This window comes from Nothobranchius furzeri, chromosome 14 (assembly GCF_043380555.1).
Source record: "Nothobranchius furzeri strain GRZ-AD chromosome 14, NfurGRZ-RIMD1, whole genome shotgun sequence".
In the NCBI taxonomy this organism is placed as follows: domain Eukaryota; kingdom Metazoa; phylum Chordata; class Actinopteri; order Cyprinodontiformes; family Nothobranchiidae; genus Nothobranchius; species Nothobranchius furzeri.
This window is the reverse complement of record NC_091754.1, coordinates 17376991-17390101: the sequence shown is the minus strand read 5'-3', so window position 1 is coordinate 17390101 and position 13111 is coordinate 17376991. Positions and strand designations below refer to the sequence as shown.

The 13111-nt window shown below is 41.6% G+C and overlaps 1 long non-coding RNA gene across 1 annotated transcript; it reads left to right on the top strand.

The window, feature by feature from the left end:
- Positions 1-1865: 1865 nt before the first annotated feature.
- Positions 1866-12443, top strand: LOC139062749 (uncharacterized). Its single transcript, XR_011516299.1, has 5 exons — positions 1866-8693; positions 8821-8978; positions 9175-9396; positions 11625-11765; positions 11838-12443. It is a non-coding gene; the product is annotated as an uncharacterized lncRNA (long non-coding RNA).
- Positions 12444-13111: the final 668 nt, after the last annotated feature.

Genomic DNA, 13111 nt, shown 5'->3' with positions numbered 1-13111 from the left:
CGAGATTTGTACAAAATGAAGTTGATAACAGAAAAGAAAAGGCAAAAACTGTCTTAATCATGGGTAAAAACAACACTGATGCGGTGTCAAAAGCCAAGGTGATTTGTCTGCAGAGGAAGGGTATTTCACCTTTTAGCTGGTGCTACTGCAAAAAGGAGAAAATAACTTAGATCTTAAAGGTGTAACATGTGAGGATAAAGTACGACCAGGGTTCAAATCACAGGAGAGATCAGGGGAGCTAGGCTCAGCCGAAAAGGTAACGAGCTCCCCTGGAAGCCCTGAGCTTACACACCCAGGGGGAGCCCGTAAAAAGATCCTGGTTCTACTTATATTGCATTATTGATGGGATTCTTTTGAGCGAAGAGGATGGAGAGCAGCATGGCGCTGATCGGTGCGCTCTAGGCAGCTGTGTCCTGTTCACGGCCACAGTAACATTCTCAAAATGTCCCCTTCCCAAAAAATACAAAAACTAACCCCTTCTTTCCACGGGAGCCGTCAGCAGCACGTTACTGCAGCAGCACGTCTTGCTCGCGTAAGCTGCTGCTTGGCCCTTCCCACCAGAGACGCGAAGCAGCAGGGGAGCAGCTGTCACCGACCGAGCACAAAGTCACACGAGTGACTTCGTCAGTAAACACAACAACAAGCAGGAGAAAACTACAACATGGCTCCAAAAGGTTTGTGTTTTATGTTCTGTCCGTTTTATAATCGCCAATACGGACCTGAAAAACAAAGGAGACTGCTAGCTAGGTGATAACTTCTCACGGGGACGCACAGTTAGTAACATTTTTTTTTAAGTAAAGCAACCGGAAGGCAGTACGTTACTTTCTTCTGAAAATCTCGGGAGCTTCTCTCCGTTTTCGCGTCCGACTTCCTGTCTTTCCTTCCCCAAAAATGTCGAACTTGACCCGTTTCAGAGGCGTCGCGCGTAGAAAATAGAACCAGCGCGTAAAGGCCCCGACATGCTGCTCCTGAGACATGGCCGACTCGAGCTGCTGACGGCTCCGGTGAAAAAGGTTCTGTTGACCACAGCGGTTCCTATCAGCAGCTATGACGTGCTGCTACAGTAACGTGCTGCTGACGGCTCCGGTGGAAAGAAGGGGTAACACACAATTGTTTATGTTGGCGGACATCCTCTGGTTCTTTCTGTCTCTCATTTGTGCCTGATGCGCTTCGCAGCTGCAGAGCAGAGCACATCACCTGTCTTGTGCTCCGGTGACTTCACCTCACTGGTGCGGCCGGCGTGTACTTCGCAACTTTTTTCGGTCGGTAGATCTCTTTGAACTGATAAGTTCCAAAGTGAAAACATAGGAAGCCAGGCAGCAGTTTTTCTGTGGGATTGAGAGGAGATGCAGGAAGACCAGAGACTGACAAGACAGAAAAATATTCAAATAAAAAACAAGAAAACAAAACAAAGTGTTTGAAAAGGAAAATGTAGGTAGATTTATCCCATTATGCATTTTTACCTTTATAAAGCAAAACTTAATAATATTTAAACATTTGATACAATTCAGATCACTTTCAAATCTCAGTCCCACTCAGTGCTGTTTCAAGTAATTTCGGGGACCAATGTCCCCCCCGTCTCACTGGGCTCCCCTGGAAGCCCGTGTGTAATTCGTACCCTGAGTATTACTGACATCCTGTGGTCAAATGTGGTTACTGCTGCCCATTTTTCTAAACAAGCAGTTGCTATCTAAAGGCTTTTCAGTGAGTTTCATGGCTGTTGCCATTTCTGGATTAGCATAGACAATAAGTTGCTAAGTAGATAAATACATTTTTATACATGGTGCTAGCACTCTTGAGTGTTTTATGGTAGGGAGCACTTACTGCACTTACTACGGTAATATGCCCCAGGCATTTGAGGATGTGTGGTTGTTTGGCGTCTTGCTGTTATAGTTCTGAATGACTCATAACAGGAAGTAAAATGTTTAATAGAAAAAGTATCTTGAGATATTTTTAGAGCTGGCTATTTGCTTCTAAATTACTATTAGCATTGTTAGCTCAACGTTAGCCTTAAGCCTGCTTCACCTGAAAGAATAAAACAAAAAGATGCCGTGGCTTCTTGGGGGTACAAGAAATATCTTCTGGGTCGCTAATGTTTACCGGTTTCAGTTATATAAACAACTCTGACGCATTTGCCTGCTGGCGACGAAGTACAAATGCCAATGCCGCTGCATTATCTTAGCACAGACGCGGTAATCTCACGAGCACACAAATGTAAAGAGGGTTTATGTCCCTCTTCATTATTATTATTACTATTTTTTTAGGGGAAAACCTGAAACCTCCCAGCCAGCTGAGAAGGAAATCTGTTTTAATGTAACTTTCCTTCCAACATCAACACTAGACTGTTTAGTGAAAACTGTAGAATTGTTATACACTGCTTCTTTAACAGGGGCGTGTCCAGGGAGTGGCCTGGGGTAGCACATGCCACCCTTAGCATCTGATTGGCCACCCCAGGTGCATCGCCTACTAAAGTTCCAGTTTAAATTGACTTTACGTTGTCGACAAAAGGCTTGGGTTGCAAACTCCAAAAATAGTGTGTGGTAGCACGCACCTTTAACATTGTCTTCTAGCCCAGGCCTACAGAACATTTCTGTATTATTATTTATTATTGTTTCATATTCACATAAATAGTATTTAGAGTCCCACTCAACTCCAGTTGGTGGCAATAATGCAACAAGAAGTGACTTGCTAACCACCACAAAACTAGAAGATGAATAGAAAAAAAAATGGTGATTGTGCAATGTGAAACTCCAAAATTCACTAGAAAGTAAATAAATAAATAAGCATAACCATTGGTGCCACCCATGCATAAACAAGTGCCCCACATGGGCCACCCCATTTTAAAAGTCCTGAACACGGCTCTGTTCTTTAAATAATTGCTTAATGTTCACATAACAGAGATGCTCTCTCTGAAAATAACTAGAAAGAGTCTGAGGTGGAGGCTGTGTTCCACTACTTAAACAACACACCACTTTATGTTTACACGATTGAGGTTGAGCGTGAGCTACCAGCCCCTCACCACATTAAAGACCCAGATCTGTGGGAAATCTCACAGAATTTCCTGTTTGTGGTACTTCTGTCGCAGTTCCAGCACATCAGCACATTTCATGCTAGTTACAGTAGGAGCCTCGCACGTGTGTGTGCACCGAGATCTGATTCTGCAGATACGAGTGCCTGCAGTTGTGCATATTTTATGGAAGTTCCTGGGTTTTTCCCTGTCTTTAATTTAGTCTTTGGCTATTTCTCTGCCATTGCTAAAATGTTTGCAGTAACAGGAGCCACATGTTAATGCGCCATAGAGGACCAGAGTGGTGCTTTTTCATTAAACGTCTGCTGATGCAAAAAAAACAGGAAACATTCGTGCAACATCTTTGCAAAAATGAATTAGAACCAACATCTAATCTGCAATCATTCTTTGTGTTTCTGGCTGTAGACAGTAAAATGTGCTGGCAGTTAAGTGAGCAGAAGTTTATCTATTTTACATCTTTTTACTCCTCCGTCAAGAATCCTCCCATTAGGTAAGATTGCAGTTCATCCTACTTATCATGATTTCAGCAAGAGACACATCGAGGAATTGATTTTTAAAACCAAAAGCTTTAGAAAAAAACGTTTGCGAGCCACAGTGAGACATGAAAAAAAAAATCAATTTTGTTAAATCACTAAAATCAGAGCTAGAGGAGGAGAAAAAGGTGCTGGCGCCGGCATAATGACAGTGTTAATGTATAAAAGCTGTGCTTAACACCTTAGAGAAAATTGGATTTTACAAACTGAAGCTGCTGTGACTGAAACGGTGATTATAAAGCGCCTGACTGAACCATCGGCGTCATGCTTCATTTTCTGACTTACTCTTTTAACAACCTGTTTTTAATGCTTTTCTTTCAAAAACAACATTTTATTGTAAGATATGTAAACATTTATGTGTCATATAGTGGAGTCAAGTAAAAAAATGTTGGCGTCTTTGGGCAGTTTTTCTGTGACTTTACCACAGAAAAAACTACGAAGCCACCAGGAATTCTTCAATTATACATAAAAATGGCAAAACTAAAAAAGCAAGCGGTAAAGAGCAGCCTGGAAACCAGGTTCTTATCTTCCTAAATCTGGTGCCTTTCTTCTTAATCTCTTCATCTCTGGTAGTCTTCGCCTCAAAGCATTTTTTCCCTAAATGTTCCATTCCTTCAGAATTGATGCTTTTGTCTAATATGAGGATGCATGTACACACACACACACACACACACACACACACACACACACACACACACACACACACACACACACACACACACACACACACACACACATTCGTTCAGCATCCACGCTGCCACAAGTCATGCACAGAGCATCAGATGTGGTGTGATTACGACTGGATCAGGATAAATCCCACATATGAGTGTGCACAAGCTTATTCTGAAGGTCTGTGTGTTTTAGCGTGCGTGCGTGTGTGTTCACAGAGCTGTGTGTTAATGCCCAACACCCTGAGGAAGATAGTACTAATCCCTCTAAAGAATTACACTGACCTTACTTTTCATCTTACAAGCTCTTCATCCTTTCAGCTCTCCAGCACGCTCTCTGTCTCACCACTAAACCTCTTTACGTGCCTTTCTTCTACTTCTTGGTCATTTGATTGCTCGTCTTCCAAATCCACTTCCCTTTTCAGCGGCTTGTCAGCGTCACATCTTGTCACCACAGTGCGCTCCATCCCCTTGAATGATTTCAAACAGCATGTCATCCTATGCAGGGAGATGCAGACCAGCAGACATCCAACTCAGATCTGTTCGTTTTTTTTTATGTTCCTGTCTGACACCTTGTCCTCATGTTGGTTGTTCTCATTCCGGCTCGTTATCTCAAACACGCTTCAAGCTGCGGGATCCAAGTGAAGCAATTTTAAAATATTCATAAATCTTTTATTTATTTTTTTTGTCTGCTGGCTTGTTGTGAAAGCCCAACTGTCCACTGAGAGTTTTGTAACTAAGAACATCAACGCCTCACTTAGATGCACTGTAAGAAATAAAATGTTGAATTAACTTAATAAACTTATGTCAACTTGTTCCACCAAACCTAGTTGCTTAAACACATTGATGGAATGTAACAAAGTACTTCATTATTGTGCTTAAATACACATTTTCTGTATCTGTACTTTGCTTAAGTAATTTTCTTGAGGCCTACTTTTTACTTTTACTCCACTACATTTTAAAGGAATTATCTTTACTCCCTACTCCATGGCATTCTCGGTATTTCAAAAGTAGAAATACTTTAATTTGTATTTTGTCTGACCCTCACCCCACCCCGGTCCGACAGTGACCAGCTGCATACTCTTTTGTCCACGCCGGACTGAAGTAAGCAAGTACTTTAATTTCCGTTTTGCCCCCTCCTGCCCCAGTCTGACCAGTCAACCAATGCATATTTAAATGTGAGTTGAATACTTTTATTAGTTTACTTTTAAATGTATTTGAAAATGCAGACTTTAGTACTTTTACTTAGGTCAAAACATTCTTGAATACTTACATTTTTACTTAGGCTCGTAAATAATTTTTTTAAACCTCTTTAACTGTGCTTTTACTCAGGCTAAGTAAAGAAAATGAAGTATTTTTCTACCTCTTCATGAAGATACATAAAGAGTAATATACATTGGTATATGTTGCTAAGTTAAAACAAAGTGGAACCAGAGATAACTTGGTTATGTAAATTTAGCTTTCCATTTTTTTAGAGAATACAACTTCCATTTTTTCTGTGACTTGTTTAAATGTGAATATTTGTTTCACTTGTTGTCAAACTAATGATTCTTGTTTCTTTGAAATACGTCTGTCATGGTACGGGACGGTAGGACCCAAAATGCAGAACCCAGGATGCCAAGAGGCAGGAGATGATATATAAGAAAATCCTTTTATTTGCAGGATGAGTCCAAAACAACATAAATCCAAAATGTCCAAAAATATAAACTAGAGATCAAAAACACTAGAAACCACGAGAAGAACCAAGAAACACTAGCGCTAGGAACGAGAGACTGACAGAATACAAACAATGGGCCAACAAGACACTGAGACAAGACAGGGCTTAAATACACAGGGAGGATGAGAGGGAGATGAGCTGCAGGTGTGTGGGGTGTGGGAGGAGGACCAGGTGAAGGCAATGACCAATCAGGGGAGAAACTAAATTGACCCAAGAATAAAACCTAATACAAAAGAGCAGGAAACATAACTACAATTCAAAGGGAGGGGGGAGAAAAATAATAAACACTGATGGGAAAAAACATGCTAATCATGAAAGGCTGTAACTAAAGGAAATGACCTGAGAAACCTAGAGGGCTGGAGATCTAGGGGCAAATGGGGAAAACCAGAAGACACATGAGGAAGATGCAGACATGACACATGAGGGTGCTAGGACACAAAAGGAGCACCTAGAGAACGAATGGAGGACACAAGGAGACACATGAGGGGAGATGCAGACACAGACCGTGACACCGAGCATTACTGGTTTGTCTTCAAGTAGAAAAAATCTGAAAATTATCTTCCAACATTTAGAAAAATTCAACAAACACATACAAGTTTTATTTTTAGCTCTACCTCAACTTTGTGAGCTCTTGTGTGTCAACGTGATTTTTTTTGCATGTGAGATTTTATTGCATGTTTTTGTGCTTAATTTTAGTATTAAAAACATCAATTTCAAGTAATTACCATCCAAACTGACAGTATTATTTTATAATTTTCATATAAACACCAGGATTTTATAGTTACTTCACTCTAATGGTTGATTTTCTGTCACAGATTACCAGTATGGTGCTGTTTTTATGTTTCTTTAGACCTGTTCTGATAGCCACAAAAGTGCCCATTGTCCTGTGAGTGTCTATGGGTTTCAATTAGGCCGTCTGTGTGTTATTGGCTAACTGATAAGCTAAACTACAGGTTAACTACTTTGACTGGGGTTTACAGTGCTGTTAAGATGTCTGTGTGCATTTGTATGTGTCTGGAGCTAAGGAAAAGTTCCCCGGGGAGCGTCAGACTCCTCATTAACCTTCAATTCATCTTTATATTCTTCATTTTCTTCTCTCTTTTCCCCAATCCAATGTTCCCCGTCCCTCCTCCTTCTCTTCTACCTCTCCAGGCACCAATATTCACATCAAAGAATGTTCTTTGTAGAAATGTATTCATTATATTTTGTGATCTTTGTGCTCAAGCACATTTCTCTTTAAAGAGACTAATTTAAATGGGAATTATCATTATTTTACAGGCTATATCATCTGAATGGTGACGTCTGCCTCCTTACCTGCACAATTACTCCGATTTGAAGCATGAATGAGTAGTTCTGGCAGAGCTATCCCCGCTTATTGACATGCAACAGAATTCAAATGTCCTGTAAAACAGCGGTAACAGATGCCCTTGTGCGGTGTGTGGAAGGTCAAACTGCTGGAACAAAACAAAGCAATTAAATAAAATGCCACTTTTAGTGCTGATGGGAAGACATATTGTCCCCTTGAGCAAATGTGCTATGACAGTAGAGCTCCTTTTGAGGCATTTTATCAATCTTTTGCTCTCTTTCCTTCTGCTCCATATATCTTTTTTTTTTTTGCTCCTTTTCTCTGCTTTTCTCTCAATCTTGTGTTCCCTGTCGCTGTCAGAGGGGAATGAAGACCATCTGCAGCCCTCCTGCCCCTGACATCTGGAAACGGGATTCAGAGACAGAAACACTGCCATCTCCTTACAATAAAACGTTAGGAAGGAAACGAGGAAGAGATGAGGAATGAGCTAAACGGGAAGTCGGAGGATATAAACTAATACCAGAAAAGAGTTTAGAGGGTTTTGCTACTGTTGGACTGCCCTTATTTAGAATTTTATTCCTTATACTCAGGTAGACAATGTTGTTTGTTATGAAATCAGAGTGCAAGTTATTTTAATTAAAACCCCATGGTTTGTCTCCTCGGTATTTCACGTTTACAGAGCTACCTGCGTTTCTGTCACAGGTTGTTTAATTTATATATCTTTTTAGAGTTTTAGCTTTTGGTTTTAGAGCAACAAATAGTGGAGAATCTGATGAGAGAATAGATGAATGAGGGATTTAATCAGATCAAGCAGAGCTATAAAAAGTCTTCATTTTATATCTTTGTCTGGTTTTAATAAATTGTCTAAAACCTAAAATCTATTAGAACTGTAGAAACAAAGCAAGAACTACTGAAAAAGGGGATGCTTAAAACAAAAGCAAAGTTCAAGGTTTGTTCGATTTTCCATAAATGAGACATTTTATGAATATTTTTGTAAAAGTTTCATGGTCGATACAAAATATGCTTATGAAGTTCTTTGTGCTAAATTCCTGTCAAACAAAGCAATTTTAACAGTTTTATTCTTGACACTTTCAGTACCTTCCAGAATGAGCCGTTTCAGTCACTTTAAGACAACAAGCTGGAGCTGGCCACGCCCATCCCACTCTCACTCAGGCTGCTACAAGCTGAGAAGCTACAATATCCAGGAGAGGCTCACGGTAGAGTCACCGGTCCTCCAGCAGCAGCTCTCTCTTGCATGTGAGAGGTGGTTCTATGCTAATTTTCTTGTTTGTGACATCAAAAATGAGGACTTTTTGAAACTGCTTATTTTAGGCACATTATTCCTGAAACCAAACACACAGATGGATGAGTTTTTTTTTCACGTTTGGAGTGTTTATAGAGGCAGCAGAGACCCACAAGGCAGCACAAAAGGATACAAAACGTGAGTTTTGCATGATATGCCCCCTTTATGAAGAAGGGATAAATTCACCCTTGCTGTCTGACTTTCTGGGAATCCTTATCTGACAGACATACTGTCCTGTTTAATACATTTAAACCCACATATTCAGATGCTGGTCGCTGAGTTCCTCCTGGTCTGGAGAATTTATTTCCTTTCATCGCAGCCTGCTGTGCTGAGTGCTTTCACTACATTTTCTCATGAGATATGTGCCAGAAACGAGATTAGAGTCTTTGGACACTCCTGTTAACTCACGCAGCTTTATTCAAGGTAGGTTGGACGTAAATAACGTTAAAACTTTGGGTTGTGTAGGTACAGAAAACATACATTTTTTAATTCCTTTGAACTCACGTCTTCTTTTATTGTAGTTTCTTTCGTGACGCCAATGTTTTTGTTTCTCGCATTGCATCACGGGATTGTGTGGCAAAATACAACATATTTTGCCTCTAATTTGATTGTTTTTCAGGTTCGGACATTACATTCTTGCACCCAAAACGTCAAAAAAAATAACGGTGGGTGACCAAGCAATTGTCTCAGATGCGTTGGAAGTTGTAACATCAGTAACATCCCACCCACCTGACTGTGCTGTGATTGGCCCACCAAACCAACAGAACACTGTCATTGGACTGCCACCAATGTCAGTCAATGGGGCAATCCGCCACACGTCGTAGAAGAAGCAGGGAAGAAGGTGAAACTACATTATTTTTTCTAAAAATGTGCTGTGTTTGGCCTGCTGCAATACTACCCGGGACTGCAGAGGCTCCAATGGAGTGTTGCTACATCGACATTCAAAGCAAAATTATTTTGCTTGGGCAAACGATGGTCTAGATCAGCGGGTGCCCAGTCCTGGTCCTGGAAGGCTGGTATCCGGCATGCTTCAGTTGTTCCTCTGCTCCAACACACAGTGAATGAATCACCTGTGTAGCAGCTCATCAAGCTCTGCAGAAGTCTGGTATCACCTGCTGATTGAAATCAGGTGTGTTGAAACCATGGACGTAATTTTTTTTGGGGGGGGGGGGGGGCATGTCCCCCCCACTTTTTCCAAAGTCAAGTTTTGACTAGGGATGGGTACCTTTGACATTTGAATCGATCCGGTACTATTTCCCGGTACCTACGAATCGATACCGGTACTTAACGGTACCAATTTTCGATACTTTTGAGTGTTTATTATTTTAATTCTCTTTTATAATTAAATATATATTTTTCTCAATATATAACAATATTTGATAAATATCACGATAAATAACATACAACTGTTTGTATTTTAACATCGTCCTTATAGTTTTATAAGCTGATAATTAAACTGAAGCAAACATCTTTGCTGTGAACTAAATTTACTGTGTATCTTCATTCCTTTTGCCATCTTTTTTCATTTGATTTTTCCTACTGGGAAGTTAGAATTTCCGAGGAGAAAGCGAACGCACCGTTAGCTGATAACAATGGTAGCAATGGAAGCTAAGATATTAAGCTAACGTTATCTTAGTTTATTTAGCTATTGGAGCAGATTAAAACGATGATGCCTCACACTTAGATCGTTATCACTGGTTTAGTATTCACCCGTCACATTTAGTAAAGTGAAGCCAAACTTTAGAGCGCGTTCAAGTTCTTCTAGTCGGGAAATCGGAGTTCCGGGGAGAAAGCGAACGCACCATTAGCGAAACGAAAGCTAACATACCGGTATCAAGCTAATTATATTTACCTACCGGAGCAGATTAAGATGAGGATGTCTCACTTAGATCGTTGTCGGTGGTTTCATCACCCAGTTCCCCATCACATTTAGTGAAGTGGACCCAAGCTTTAGCGTGCATTCTTTTTACCCGTGCTGCTCTGTTTACAACTGGTTCGCAGCGAGCGACGACAAAACGCCCTTGCGCATGCGCAGCTGTCTTGGCAAGTTCTCGTTATGATGGACGGGTACCGAAATGAGGCACCGTTTGAAATGACGTGAATCGGTGCTCGGTCGGTACTATGGAATTCGGTCGGTACCTTAAAAAGTACCGAATTCGGTACCCATCCCTAGTTTTGACCCCTGCACTTTTTACCATCCAAAAACAATATTATGCTATATTAAATTGACACTAGTTGAGCTCTAGGACCAAGCGGAAAACAACCTTTTGTGTTGAAGCCTGTTTCCCATTAGAGCATGCTGCAAAGACCCCCCCCCCCCCCACCCCCCACCCCGTGTCCCCCCACTTCTAAAGTGAAAATTACATCCATGGTTGAAACAGTGAAAACTAAATCATGCTAGACACCGGCCCTCCAGGACCAGGAATGGGCCCCCTGGTCTAGATTATCGGCTATTATACAACATGATTACAAAATAAAAAACACATAAGTACCTCAAGATTGCATTTAAATCTGATCTGGGTGTTATTGCTGTATTTTGTGGAATGAGTCTGATCTGCAGTATCTCCAACTCACAACTTGTGACCTTTAAGTGTTTGTTGGTGACGTGTTGGTGTCAGATACCACAGCAGGTCCTGGAGAGGCCATGACTCAGTCAGTCAGAGCACAGCTTAGCAGCTGTTGTCAAGTTTTGGCTCAATTATTTGCGATTTTTATAAGAAAATGGCCTCATTTATCAAGCTTGCTTACGCACAAAACGGGGTCGGAAAACTGCGTAAGCAACTTTCCACGCAAACTTTGGGATTTTATAAAAGAAAACTTAGCGGAAAAATGTGCGCAGCTTTAAGTTGACTAAGGACCTGGCTTACGCACATTTTGGACATGGAGAGCACCTGCAGTGCTGCTGCTGAGAAAGATAAAATTATGAAATCCAGCAGCATTATCACTTGTACCACTTTGTGTGTACACAGAACAAGCCTGAAATTTCAGTCAGGACATCACATATTCTGTGCAGTTCTTCCCTCATTCCGCTCACCGCACTAATCATGTCCCTCTGTGCCTGCAAGACAGCGTGCGTTAGCGCCCGGCCACTTCCAGGTGCGCAGCCCGAGGCGCACTGGTGGGACAGGCCAACCCTGCAGCCACATCTTCGGTTTTCGCCCAGGATGCCTCGTTGGACTCTTCGTCCAGAGTCACTGGGGGAACAATGAGGTATGGTTTTGTTTTATATTTTAATGATGGACACATTTGATCTGTATTAATAAAAGGCTTAAACTTTACCAGTCTCCTCTGCATGGTCAGTATCTCCCTCCTTCTCCGGCACGATGCCACTCACTCTTGCCGGTTGGAGTACTGCTGAGATCCTAACGGCGAGCGGTGGGAGATCAGAGGTGCCTGGGCCTCTGCTAGTGGCAGACACACTCTGGCGGTGGCAAAACATCTTTTTTTTTTTTTGCCTCCACCTTCAGATCGGACCAGCTCTTTTTAATATCCGCCACAGACCTCTCTGACGAACTCACATCATTGACGGCTTCAGCAACGCTGTGCCACTCTGATGATTTTCTCTTATTTGTTATGCTGTTGGGTGTTTTTATAATTGTACCTTTTTGAGGCCTAAAAGATGCCCATTTAGTGTTATTGACACTTCATGAATCTCTGTGTTTGCCAACTGTGGCTGTTCATGAAAGGTTGAGCAAGGATGTTGATTGTGGGTTTCCAACTGAAAACTGTACCTCTGTAACCTGAGAAGGCCCCGCCTTCTCCTCCATCCTTTGTGAATAAAGCCCCTGACGAACTGGGAGCACATGGGAGTGACGGGGGGAAAAGCCTCGGAGGAGGTTTTTCCCTGCGTTAACTCTCCTTTATTTTGGGGACTCAGGGTAAAATGTCTTCCTTGTTGTCAAGAGTGTTTATTTCAGGTTCCAGGGTTATGGAGATTAAATATTACCTAGCATTTAATTACCTAACATCTTGGTGGAGGATGCGGGCATGCAGAGCTGGTGAGCTTCGGTTTTCCACCTCACCCACAGGTACCTCAATTTCTGCCTCTGTGAAATAGCGCTTCCTTGATCTGCCTTGATCTACGGTCGCCATGTCATTGGCGGAGCGCTGCAACAGCCATCTTATGTATATGCATGAGATCCACAAGGCCCTTTGCATTGACTATTTTTGGCAGTAAGTGGGCGTGGTGAGGGCGGGATGTGACTAAAAAGCAGCTGAGAAACATTCTCATTAGTCTCTGATTTATGAAGCGGAGATTGCGTGCAGCTGTGCGTACTCCACGTTTGATAGATCGCAATCCTTCTTGGTGTAAGTACATTTTTTTAGCTGAGCTTAAGTTCGGTTTTAGTAAGGATTCTACGCAATTTTGATAAATGAGACCCCAGATTCCTATCAAAACGCAAAAGCATAAATCTGAGTAAATAAATGCCAAAAATATCAAAACTCTTCAAAGCAACAAAAATATCCTCCTCACAGTGTGAGCTACTTTCTATCCTCGAATGTTTCCCAAGTGTAGCTTCTCCTGGAATGATCGATGGCCAACTTAACGTCTGAGC